This window comes from Lissotriton helveticus, chromosome 9, assembly GCF_964261635.1.
Source record: "Lissotriton helveticus chromosome 9, aLisHel1.1, whole genome shotgun sequence".
NCBI classification, from domain to species: Eukaryota; Metazoa; Chordata; class Amphibia; order Caudata; family Salamandridae; genus Lissotriton; species Lissotriton helveticus.
The window spans coordinates 208,059,904-208,073,932 of NC_136070.1; positions in this window are offsets into that span (position 1 = coordinate 208,059,904).

The following is a 14,029-nucleotide window of genomic DNA, read 5'->3' on the forward strand; positions in this document are numbered from 1 at the left end:
TTTTATAATATCATTTAAGCATCTAGGGAGGGCGGGAGGGAGGCGGGTGGCGCGTAGTGGGGCTACGCGAAGTGCGTGGGTGGGCGTGGTTTTTTGCCCACTTCGCGTAGCTTCGCGAAGCCCCACTACACCCACTACGCCCAGGGTCAGTAAAAGCAAAACATATCATAAACGTATAATCAGTAATCACTGGTAACCACTGTACTTAGCTTCAGCCCGTAACATAAACTACATTATGCACAGTATCACATTAGGCGCAAATTACATTCTGCGCCAACCTCACCAGCATAAACGCATTATGCAATCATCTCATCAGTCTAAGCGCATTAGACGCTAACCTCCTAAGCATAACTCACATTAGGGGCATAAATCACACAGTGGAACATAATCTCACTAGCATAAACCATAATATGCAAAACAACCTCATAATCGTAAAATTACATTTAGCAAACAGCACTTTTGGGAGTCACGGAAAATATCCGTAAACTCCTTGATGATGGCCAAACAGTGGCCCTCATTTTACTAGACCTTAGTGCGGCCTTTGATACCATCTTGCACAAAAGGCTGGTAAATACACTGGAAAATGCTGGTGTATGTGATGAAGCACTAAAGTGGATTTGTTCATTTCTGGAAAATCGCACTTTCCAAATTATGTCAGCTACAGCGTGCTCAAAAAGTTTTATTTCATCTCGCAGTGTACCCCAGGGCTCTATTCTTAGCCTTTTGTTTTTTAATCTGTATGTTAAGCCCCTAGCAGATATAGCAGATAAAGTGGGTCTCACTCTTATGACCTACGCGGATGATTCGCAAATCATCTTCTCTCTTTCTGAATCCAGTCCATTGGCTCCCTCTCATCTGAAACAAGGCCTTAGTGATATCTGCAATTGGATGACCATCAACCAGTTAAAATTGAATGGAGACAAAACGGAGGTACTCATTCTAGGAAAACACAAAGACCTCTGGAATCCCTCCCACTGGCCCACTCAAATGGGCAAGCTTCCTGTTCCGACCAGCCATGTTCGTAACCTTGGGGTTATTGTGGACAGTACTTTGTCCATGAAGCAACAAACTGGCAAAGTAGCGGCTCTATGTTTTATCATTTTGAAATGGCTTAGAAAAATCCTCTGGATGCTGCCCACTACTACCCAAAAGACCGTAGTCAATGCTCTTATGACATCTCGACTTGACTACGGGAATATTCTTTACCTTGGGTCAAATAAGGCTGTGGTGCGTAGATTGCAGCTAATTAAGAACTCGGATGCCAGGTTTCTTTGTAGGGTTCCAAAAACGTCTAGTATCTCTGGTCATCTACGTGATCTTCATCGGCTCAGGGTGGAGAACCGTATTAAGTTCAAAGCCCTGAGCTATATGTTCAAGATAAAAGTTGGTACTTCCCCAAATACCTGCAAGCTCTAGTACGTCCGTATACACCTGCTCGTCATCTACGATCTCATTCCGCAGCTAACGTTTGTGTGCCTAGATTTAAACTTTCCAGAGTGGGTGGAAGATCGTTCTCCTATCTAGGTCCATCCATCTGGAACACATTACCTCCCCACATCTGCAAAGAAGACAACTATTCGCACTTTCGAAAAAATGTCAAAACCTGGTTGTTTGATAAGTTACATCTATGCTAGGTGTCTGCCTGTTGTATGCTCCGTCATCGTGCCGGTAAACCCTTTGTGGGTAGCTGTGCGCCTTATAAACTTAACAAATAAAATGAATAAATAAATAAAACAGGGTGCGTAAATCATACTACATGAATCACATTTCCTAGCACCGCATAAATCAAATTCAGCATATAGTCTCCTAATAAAGACCATAAAAGAGGCATTAATCAGATTAGGGCCTGGTGCCCTATTAGCCTCACAGTCCCCTGGCCAACTGGCCTTCTCAAAGGGGGCTCAAACGCCCTATGTCCCAAAGTCAGGGCTGCCGCCTATGCAGTGACAGTCAAGGGTGTGCCACCGTGCAAACCTAAACGTAGCAGCTGCCCACTACTTGCTGGGCAGCTGGTAAAGTATGGGGCAAAGGAGTGCATCTCACTCCTAACTCAACAACATGCCCCCAAAGAGTACATGGGCTAAATGTTGCAGCTGGCACTAATTGCTGCGCCGCTGTAAAGAAAGGAAAGGCCTGGTCAGTGTCAGGATCTAGCTTTTTGTGCCTGCCAAGAGTAAGGACTTCGAGTCCCAGAAGGCTCAGCGGGGAGGAGCGGTTAAAAAGAGCTAACGCGCACTTCCGCGCGTGCTCAATACTGTGTTTGTATGCGACTCGCTTAGGAGTAGGAAGCTAGTTGAAGAGGCCGGGAGCTGGTGTTATTTCGTTGGTCCATGTTTGGGGCGAGGATTCACCCGTAGCGGAACCTGCGATTCTGAAGCTCGACCTCAGACAGGTAGGGAGGGAGGAGTTCGGTTTGCGACTCCGCCTCTCAACGCTACCGCATCCATTTAGTACTTTCTTCAGAATTGTTCAAGGGGACGCCGTGAATATAACGGACAGACCAAACTGACTTTCACATGACTAAGGAAAGCCGCGGGGGCTTACAAAGATCAGGTGTGAATTGTTTTTCATTCCTTAATCACAGCGTGTTGATCCCCCGTGAGGAAGAGCGCTGCCGGTCATAAAGCACTCTAAGTAATCGACGAGGACAGCGTGTTGATCCCCCCCGAGAGGAGGAGCGCTGAGGAGGCAGGAACTAGGGCGGCGGTTATTATAGCCGTGGAAGTCAAAACGTGTACATATAGGCTGGTAAAAAAGGGCTTTATGAAGTAGTGGTTAACTACGAGACTTCCTTCCAGGGTATTTCGATTAGAGTTGTCTTTTGATGAAGTAATCAGAGGATTATTGTGCTGAACCTGGTTTTCTAGCCCAAGGAGCTTTGGGTTTCTTTCCTCTACTTTGCGAGGAGGATACGAGTTCCACAATATGTTTTTGATTGACAAGAGGATCTGAAAGTAAAGGTGCATAAGGTTTAGTGAGACCTAATGAGAGTAGACATTTGGGGGTTTGTGGTGTGTTAATCTTGTATGTTTATGTATTACAGATCCTTTGTCCCTGCAGTCCCTTCCCGTCCTATATCCCTTGCCTGATCTGACCAAAACTCAGTGTCTTTCATTCTGAGTTCAGAACGATCTGGAAGCGGAACCCTTATAGCATCATCCTGACCCTGAGGAGCTGGAGAAAACCTGACAGAATTGCGCACCCAAGAAAGGTTGCTCCTCCCAGTCAGGTGGGTGGCTATAATGACGACGCTAGAAGATGTGATGCAGGTCTTGGAGGCCTTGCAGCAGGAACTAGCTTCGTCATGTTTAGAAACAGCAGCGTTAAGGGAAAGAGTGGATAGAACCAATCGTAATCCCTTTGATGCCAGCACCGCAGCGGTACCCCCAATACTGGTCACGGTAGCACCTCCAATACCTTTAGCTGCCGCAGAGAGGTACATGGGAGATCCCCACAAAGTCCAAGTGTTTCTTACGCAGATTTTCCTGTATTTTTCCTGTCGGCCTTCATCATTTCCCGCCAACCACTCTAGAGTGGTGTTTGCCATATCGTATCTTAGCGGTGATGCTGCCTATTGGGCAGTGCCGTTAGTGCGCAACAATGACGCAGTACTATCCGATTGGGATGAGTTAAGAAGTGCGTTTGAAGGGGTGTTTGACAGGAGAACGACTTCCTTCAGCGCCGACAAGGAGCTGTTGTCTTTGCGGCAGGGACGGGGGGATTTGGTCACATACCTCACCAACTTCAATAGATTGGTAGTAGAGGCGGTCTGGCCTGAGGAAAAATGCATGTCGTTGTTTTATCAGGGCCTATGTGGAGAGCTTAAGGACGTGATAGCACGGATCGACCCTCAACCCCGCACTTGTGCACATTTGGTAAGCCTCTCGTTGCGTCTGGATGGACGTATACATGATAGAGGTACTGATAGGGGACCTAAAAAGGAGACACCACCCAGCGAGGGAGGAGGGGAGCCCATGGAGCTTGGGGCAGTAAGGGCTCCATTATCCCGCACAGAAAGAGAGAATCAGCACACACAGGGCCTGTGTATGTACTGCGGCAAAAGAGGCCACTATGTGCGTGACTGCCCCACCAAACCAAAGACGCAGACCCCTTCTTTTCAGCCGCAAAGAGTGGCGGTCTCCAATCTAGGAGCTGAAAGTAGTTTCCCGGAGAACGTACGCAATAACGAAAAACTGGGTATGAAGATACCCTCCCTTGCATCCGACCTTCAGTCAGCCACAGAAGCCCATACTGTACTGCAAGGAAGCTTGGTAGTGGGATCCCAGGTTCACGAAGTACTGGCCATGTTAGATTCAGGGGCCAATGGCAACTACATTGACAGTGGGTTGGTCAGTATGTTGTCTTTAGGGGTTGTAGACAGGGAGGTTCCGGAGGAGGTGGTGGCGGTGGACGGGAAGCCGTTGAAATCATGAATGATCACTTCACAGACTGAGGTATTGAGGTTGATACTATTCGGGGAAGGGAAGCAACACACAGAAGAAATAGTTCTCAACATCATAGATGCACCACAGTACAAACTAATCCTAGGAATGCCGGGGTTTTGCAGACATAACCCGGAAGTGAACTGGGCAGACAGGGAGGTGAAGTTTTCATCGGAGGTCTGCAGGATGCACTGCCTGAGAGAAAAAGAGTCTCCAGCCACTGCACTGGCATCCTCATGGTGTGTTGCAACAGTGGTCGAAAAAGAGGTTATCCTACCCGCTGAATATCAGGCTTTTGCAGAAGTCTTTAATAAAGCAAAGGCAGAGCTCCTCCCCCCACATAGGCGATACGACTGTCGGATAGACTTGATAGATGATAGCGTTCTCCCATCTTGCCGGGTGTATGCGTTGTCTGAGCCCGAAACGCATCATCTTCGAGCTTACTTGGACAACTATGTCAAGGTGGGGTTCATCCGTCCTTCCAGGTGTCCGGCGGCATCCCCTTTGTTTTTTATCTCGAAAGCCAATGGACATTTGAGGGCTTAATGTGATTACAGGATGTTGAATAAGAACACAGTCATGAATAGGTATCCGCTTCCCCTCATTAACGTACTGCTAGATCAGGTACGTGAGGCCGTAAGTTACAGAAGACTAGACCTGCGAGGAGCATACCATTTAGTGCGGGTAAGGCAAGGGAATGAATGGAAGACAGCCTTTAAGACACGGTATGGGCTGTACGAGTACCTGGTAATGCCGTTCGGGTTGTGCAACGCCTCGGCGGCATTCCAGTACTTCCTGAATGAGGTGTTGTCTGAGTTTTTGGATATATTCATTATAGTTTTTTTGGATGATATCCTTATTTACTCCGGTAAAACACAGGACCATTACCAACATGTGTGTGAAGTGCTAGAGAGACTCCACAAACATGCACTCTATTGCAAACTAAGCAAGTGTGAGTTCAGCGTGACAGAGGTGGAATTTCTAGGGGTAAATCTCAGCCCGGCAGGGCTGTGCATGTCTGAACGCAAGGTAAAAGCTGTGTTGGAATGGCCCAAGCCCAGGAACATTAGGGACATGCAGAGCTTCCTGGGGTTTGCTAACTTTTACAGATGGTTTATCAGCGATTTCTCCTTGAAAGCGGTACCCATCACAAGACTGCTGAAGAAACGAGCCGTGTTTGCTTGGGACACAGAGGCTGAAAGAGCATTCGAGGTGTTAAAGAAAGCCTTCACTACGGCTCCGATACTTAGACACCCTCACTTAGAGGCGCCGTTCATAGTGGAGGTGGATGCATCCTACGTGGCCATAGGCGCAGTTCTTTCACAAAGGGATAAGGAGACGGGTCGGTTGCACCCAGTGGCATACCTGTCCAAGAAGATAGACTCCGCGGAATGCAACTACACGGAGAAGGAACTCCTCTCTATAAAAAAGGCATTTCAAGAATGGAGGCCGTATCTGTTGGGAGCCCGTCTTCCGGTCACGGTATTTACCGATCACCTGAATCTGCATTACATGCAGTCGGCACGTCATCTCACCCAGCGACAGATGAGGTGGACTATCTTCTTTGCGGAATATGATTTCCTCATTACGTTCCGACCCGGAGCGGACAATCGCAAGGCAGACCGCTTGTCACAACAGGAAAGCACCGAGGACCAGGAACTGCACGCGCCTATGGCTATTTTTCCAAAAGAGAAAGTGGTATATGTAGTAACAGCTGAAGAGTTCCTGAAAGAGATCCGCAAGAACCGTTCGCAAGAGCGATGGGCGATCTAGGCTATCAGCTCGGAAGGACGAACAGTAAGGGACGGACTACCCTTCTTTAGGGACAAGCTATATTTGCCTACCCAGGTGCTACAAACGAAGGCGTTTTGTTGGTGTCACCAGTCCCCCTTAGCTGGTCATCCGGGGATAAAGAAAACCACAGAGCTGTTACAGCGACACTTCTGGTGGAAATCCATGACAGTCCAGGCCAAGAAATGGGTGTTGGAGTGCGAGACATGCGCTAGAGGGAAATCGGATCACACTAAAGCCAGAGGGAAACTCATGCCTATGCCCACGCTGCCTTATCCGTGGCACACCATCAGTCTTGACTTCATCACGGGAATGCCCACAGAAATGGGCAAATCGGCAGTGCTAGTAGTGGTCGATAGCCTAACCAAAATGGGACACTTTGTGCCTTGTAGGAACCTACCCACTGCTGGACAGGCAGCCCAGTTGCTGTTGAGTGAGATTGTTCGTCTTCATGGACTGCCAATGGTGATAGTATCGGACAGAGGCCCCTAGTTCGTGGGTAGTTTCTGGAGAACATGGTGCAAGGCACTACAGATCGAGGCAGCGGTATCCACTTCGTTCCACCCGCAAACGGATGGGCAAACAGAGAGGCTCAACCAAACGATAAAGAAGTACTTAAGGTGTTACTCAGAGGAAGTCCAAGAATCCTGGGTCTCATTGCTGTGGTTGGCCGAGCTCTCATACAACAACGCAGTACATAGTTCCATCGGGGTCTCGCCGTTTATGGCCAATTTCGGGTATGCCGCCAAGATCCTCTGAGTGGCCGTCCCGGCAGTGGTGGGGGATCAACCAACGGTCCAAGCCCGCATTAAAGCCATGGTAAAGGTGCATCAAAATCTGACCAGACACTTGCAGAAGGCTAAGCAGGACTACAAGAAATGGGTGGATCGACGGAGAGTGGAAGGGCCCGACTACGAGGTGGGGGAACGTATGTGGCTGTCCACGAAGAACACCCGGTTCAAGCTCCAGAGTGTCTTTCATAATAGGTTTATTGGTCCGTATGAAGTGTTGAGGAAAGTCAAACCAGTGGCTTACAAACTCCGCCTACCGGGGAGCCTTAGAATGCACCCGGTGTTCCACTGCAGCCTGTTGAAGCCGGCAGGGCCTGCAAGGAGGAGAGCTCTTCCTCCGATCCTCAGGACTGAGGGGGTGGAGTACAAGGTGAGGAGGATTCTGGACTAGCAATACCGCAGGGGGCGTTTGTGGTTCCTGGTGTCATGGAAGGGAAATTCCGAGGAGGATGATTCCTGGGAGCCGAGCAGCGAGGTACATGCCCCACTTGCGGTTCGCTCCTTCTACAAGAGGTTTCCAGGGAAGCCGGGCTCTAGGAGGCGCTGGGACGCGGGGCCTACTGTCAGGATCTAGCTGGTTGCGCCTGCCGAGAGTAAGGACTTCGAGTCCCAGAAGGCTCAGCGGGGAGGAGCGGTTAAAAAGAGCTAACGCATACTTCCGCGCGTGCGCAATACTGTGTTCGTGTGCAACTCGCTTAGAAATAGGAAGCGAGTTGAAGACGCCGGGAGCTGGTGTTATTTCGTTGGTCCGTGTTTCGGGCGAGGATTCACCCATAGCGGAACCTGCGATTCTGAAGCTCGACCTCAGACAGGTAGGGAGAGAGGAGTTTGGTTCGCGACTCCGCCTCTCGACGCTACCGCATCCATTTAGTACTTTGTTCTGAACTGTTCAAGGGGACACCACGAATATAACGGACAGACCCAACTGACTTTCACATGACTAAGGAAAGACGCGGTGGCTTACAAAGATCAGGTGTGAATTGTTTTTCGTTCCTTAATCACAGAGTGTTGATCCTCCATGAGGAGGAGCGCTGCCGGTCATAAAGCACTCTAAGTAATCTACGAGGACAGCGTGTTGATCCCCCCGAGAGGTGAAGCGCTAAGGAGGCAGGAACTAGGGCGGCAGTTATTATAGCCGTGGAAGCCAAAACGTGTACATATAGGCTGGTAAAAAAGGGCTTTATGAAGTAGTGGTTAACTACGAGACTTCCTTCCAGGGTATTTCGATTAGAGGTGTCTTTTGATGAAGTAATCAGAGGATTATTGTGCTGAACCTGGTTTTCTAGCCCAAGGAGGTTTGGGTTTCTTTCCTCTACTTGGCGAGGAGAATACGAGTTCCACGATATGTTTTTGATTGACAAGAGGATCTGAAAGTAAAGGTACATAAGGTTTAGTGAGACCTAATGAGAGTAGACATTTGGGGGTATGTGGTGTGTTAATCTTGTATGTTTATGTATTACAGATCCTTTGTCCCTGCAGTCCCTTCCCGTCCTATATCCCCCGCCTGATCTGACCAGAACTCAGTGTCTTTCATTCTGAATTCGGAACGATCTGGAAGCGGAACCCTTATAGCATCATCCTGACCCTGAGGAGTTGGAGAAAACCTGACAGACAGTCAATGTGCCCTTGGAGCAATATGCAAAACGTTGCAGCTGCCCTCTAGCAAGCGGGGCAGATGTAAGACTGGCCAAACTGGTAGGGACACGGGCCCTGGTAAACAAATCAGGCCCCACAGTGGAGCACACGGGCTCTCCCAAAAACATGCCCCCGAAGCGTGGCAGCTGCCCACCAGAGAGCTAGGCAGCTATAAAGGGAAATAGGAGCCCGGTACAATGGTGCCTTCTGGCCCCCACGGGCCCATAACTAAATAAAAACTGCCCCTCTCGTTGGAGCGGCCCGCAATGGCGGGTCCGCTCAGAGAACGATGCGGGCATGTCCCCCACCCACCGGGCTGCCTCAGGGATTCCTGGCTTCTCCCCGTCCTCACTGCTCTCCAGTTCTGCCAGCATGACGTGGGGTTCTCTCCTCAGTCATGGGAGCCCCGGACAGCTATCTGCTGTTCTACACCCGGGCCCCCTCCTGGGACCCGGGACTTGAAATGCTGCACTTCCTCTCTGATACCAGGGCTCCCTCTTCACCACGGGAGCCCCGGAGGGGACAAGGGATAGGTGCTGCCTGCACCGGCCGTTCTCTTCCCCCGACTTAACCCGGGTCCCCTCCTGGGACCCGGACTTTTCTCTGGAGCCGCGAGGCTCCGGACGGCTTTCTCTGCAGCGGGCAGGACTTCCTGTGCATGTCCCGTCCAATGCCAGGCAACCTCGCCTGACTTCCGGTTTTGCGGCGCGGGTTGCGGCGGTGAAACGCGGGGTGGGCACCCATGGGTTAAAATAAAGATACGATGGATAAAGAGGGGTAGGCTCCCTCCTAAATAAAAATATGAAGTGGCGTGGGCACCCGCATTTATAACTACGCATAAAGCAGGGTAGGCTCCCGATGGACTTTGACAAAATGTGAGTGGGCTCCATCCAAAGAAAAAAGTGCAGGGGGAATCCCACATGCCGGGATTCCCTCGGGGCACTTCCCAGCCCCATGCTGCCAGGCCACACGCTCCTCTATTCCTCAGCAAATGCAGTACAGCGGTCATAAGTACAGTGCTAGGGGCCCAAGCTTCAACAGCAACAGCATTTAGGGATCACGGGGCATAGAGGGGCCCAAGGAGGCCAGCACACAGGGCTCTCCAGCAGGGAGGCAAGCCCTCGTGGCGGTTCCTCCTAGGCCCCCAGCTGCAGCAAGCCCCCAGTAAGTCCAGAACAGCCAAAGTCCAAGGAAGGGGTTCAGGGGCAGAGCTGGGCCCAGGCGCCAGCACACAGGGCCCTCCAGCAGGGAGGCAGCCCGTATGGTGGTCCTTCCTGGGCCCCAGCAGCAGCAAGCCCCCCTCCATCAGCATCAGGAACAGAACACTCTCGTGGGGTCACAGCCCCTATATTTATATGCCCTTTTCCTTTGTGTCACAGCACAGGGCGTGGGAATACCAGGTAGGACTGGTTTTGAGGGGATTTGTAGCACTTTGGTTTGCTAAACTCCTCTCTACTTTGTCAGGTGGGGGCTATGGGATCAGACGCACCACAGGGGGCAGAGCCGGCATTGTGGAGGGAAGGCACATCCCTATTCAGGTCCGAGGTGCCACTCCTCCCTCCCATCTGCATGCAGATCTCTTTATCACCACTGGGCTGTCTCACCCTGTCTCCTGGAGCCACCCACACCTCTCAGCTCCTGTCAATCACATGCCAGACATGCGATTCACATCAGGCAGGCAGACACACAGTACACAGAAATGACAACTTCTAAAAGTGGCATTTCTCTACTAGCCACCATAAATCTGTGCACACTATTGTGTAGCATTTATTCTCACAAGTTCATACATACTAAACTCACCCCCTGCACTCCTATCATACCATGAATTACCATGGACACATATATCCCCCATGCATTCCTATGGGAGGGCAGGCCAATCTCACCACACGCACGCAGAGCGTGCCCGCACTTTACACTGGGCCACAGTGCTAAAGTGCCCAGAGACCTAAAGTAACTACCACTATGTCAGAGCTTAAGGCAAAAGGTTCAGGGGTGAACCTGCCAAAAAGGGCCAAGTCCAACACCAAGGATGTGGCTGATGTGTGTGTTTCTGTTGTAGTGTCTGCGCCACCCGTCACGCAATCGACAATGTTGCTATGTGGCATGCCCCCGGTGTGCATGGTCGGCAGATGGGGTACTTGGGGAGGGCATGCCTGCTCTGGGTCAGGGATCACACATTCCAACTGTTGTGTGTGTCGCTATTAGCGCAGCATGAGCCAAATATGTACCCTCAAATACATGTCGAGTTCAGCCAGGCAGGTGCTGTACATCTGTGTCAGCCCTGTCCTTGCAATAGGCCTACACACACGTGGCCAGACATATTCTGGGCACACAGTCGTACTCAGGCTTGTAGACATGTGCAGATAGGCACGTCAATGGTGTGCCGTAGGAGTGCATGTGATGTAATCGCGCTGTGCACACCAGTGAATGTGCTTGTGGGGGAGGTGTAGCAGTGAGGGTACGTAGTACACAGTAATGCAGCTCATTTGCAACACGCAGTACATGTCATATAGAAATCACTAAGTCACACATATCACACACCAATAAACCAGTGAGCCTGCCAACACATCATGCAGTACGTAATTGTGACTCATGGCTCTCTGCACTGTCACAGGTGACCAAGGATATGCACTCTTTGCTTGGATGATGACACCCCTCCGGGCCCTGAACACACAGGCCCAGAGGCAGTACAATGTGGCCCACAAACACACCAGGGGCATCATGGAGCACGCATTTGGCGTGTTGAAGTCACATTTCAGGTGCCTGTACGTCACAGGTGGTAAGCCCCTGTACAGCCCAAACCTCGTGTATGAGATGATTGTTGCATATAGTGTGTTGCACAACATATGTGTACGTAGCAAAGTCCCATGTATACGAGTGCCAGATGCACCAGACGATGATGATGAGGATGAGGCAGGTGGACCACACTCCACTGCAGCTGCAGCAGGAATAGCCTGTAAGGACTACATCACTGACAATTTCTTCTCTGGTTAACGTCACATTGTGTGGATCCTTAGCAGTAATGGCACAGTATATTGACTGACCACTTTCGGATACACATTCCCTGCATGCATGTCACTCATATGTACAGGCACTTCACTCAGACAAGTGTAGTTGCAACATGTTGTGCTGTCAATTGAGGGATTTGTTGATGGATGGTGGGGGTGTCACCTCTGTGCAGTGAAGCTTTTTATGGTGTCACGTATTCGAGCTGCCAGTTCTGTGTGTCACAGTTGTTACGGTATCCCACTCTTCGGTGTTTTTCACATGTGTCCCAAGTCATACCATTTTGGCTGTCATTTGTGGCCTACAAGTGACAACAGGGATTCCTTTGTGCTCTGATATGTGCCACCATGATGCAGGGATGCACCCTGTGACTCAAGTCCCACGACATGGGCAACATGTACGTAAGGGGGAGTCACTGCCCCTACATTAGTCTTTGCTTTAATTCTTATTTGGTAAGGGAATAGATTCAATTAAGGACCCTAGAGTCTAGAATCTGTGAAACATTACGCATAGAAGGGTACCTCTGGGACCATCAAAGAAACAACAATAGGCTCAGATTAATAGGTACCTTGATATCTGAAGGTGTTCACTTCAATCCATAGGAAAGAAGAAAAAAAGAAAAAGAAGAAGATGTAACGCATCAGTGTCCTGCAGAATTGGACTATGAAATAAGTCCTAAGCTATTCCCTGCACATTAGGTATGCAATAATAACCTATTAGAGGTCATGTTCAGTAATACAAGAACCATGTAATAATTGGTAAACACAAAATTCCCTTTTTATTTCTTTTTTATTAACTATAGATCACAATATCCTGCACTCACAGTCCCAGGCCTGAGGAAAACCTTCCTAGAAATCCTACAGGTCCCCTGCACGAAGGTCGAAATGCGTCAGCACCAACACAAATCACTACCTTTTTCATGTGACTCAGAGTACTATTAGAAAAGATTGGGACTTTGCAAATTATATGGCAGTTTAGCAAAAACAAAACTTGAAGAGATTTTTTTGAACTTGACTCTGAGCACATCTATGTTTTAGGACCACCCAGTAATAGTTCATCAAGGATAATTTGAGTTCCGTTTCTCCCAATACATATGTAAAAAGGAGTTGCATGTACAGAACTTATGATTCGCTGAACAAGAATGAATTTGTGTAAATATATATGTGTTTTGCACTGCTTTTCTAAATTTGTTTAAATAATACAGAAAAATTATTACATTATTTCTAGAGAACTTTATGCAAAAACACAATGTTTGTAATCTTGTTTCTAACAAAATTAAGGATATGAAGTAAAGACTTCATTCAAAAGAATACGTAAAAGTTAATTTTGGTTGAGCTGATTATTGTCACAGAAGCAGAGAGATGAGCTAATGTCTATCTACACTAATAAAAGAAGAGAAATTGACGTAGGTAAAGTGATTACACCTAGGTCATGAGAATTATTGTAAATTGATGGTCCCACAGGTACCCTTCTTTGCTTAATTCATTCTTGTTTGATCATGGACATGGCACGTCAGTGTGCAGGGGTGTTGTTTGTCCCTCTGCAATGTGAGGGGGAGATGCGGTTTCACAGTGTGTACCATGTTTGTTTCCGCATTGGCGCAGGTTACATGATGAATGCATGTCAATGTGCATTGTGGCTGTTTGTGGGGAAATGCCTATCTGATTTGGACAATTGTGATTTGTTCTGCGTCACAGCTGTGGGGTTGTGCTCGCACGTTGTCATCTCACTGTTTATTTACTCTGCTTTTATTGTGCATTTTCCAGCCAGACGCATGGGATTTGTGGTGCTTTTTGTCCTGCAATTAGCCTCATCACATGATTTGTTGCATTCGCGTATCGCATTTTGCAGCGTGGCGATGATTTTAATGTGGTCAGTTGACATGTTATCTGGAGACTATCGCATGGTACCGTTGTGTTGAGAATGCTTCATTAACTTGGCGTAGTTTGTCCATGATAGACCGTGATATTGGAAGTTGCGTTAAGTTACTTTTGCAATGGTTATCACACAATCTTTAGAGTATGCCCCGTAAGCTTAGTAACATGATATAACATTTACCATGAAGCACAATTTGCTAAATTTCAAAAGCACCATATCAATAATGTGTAAAATTGAAAAATCTAAAAGAGACTAGAACTGAAAAGATTGAACAGAAAAAAATAGTTACTTTGTCCAAAAGACCTTTGTCACCTCCTAGTGCCTCTAGCCCCTACATGGAAATGCTCCCTACCACAGTCTGTCCATATCAGCTCAGCAGACAAAAATAACAACGACTTGTGCAGCGTAAAAATGTACAGCGGTCAACTATCAGCCATAAGTGGCCAGACACAAGCTATACCTTATTATCCAAGATCATAATTTTTT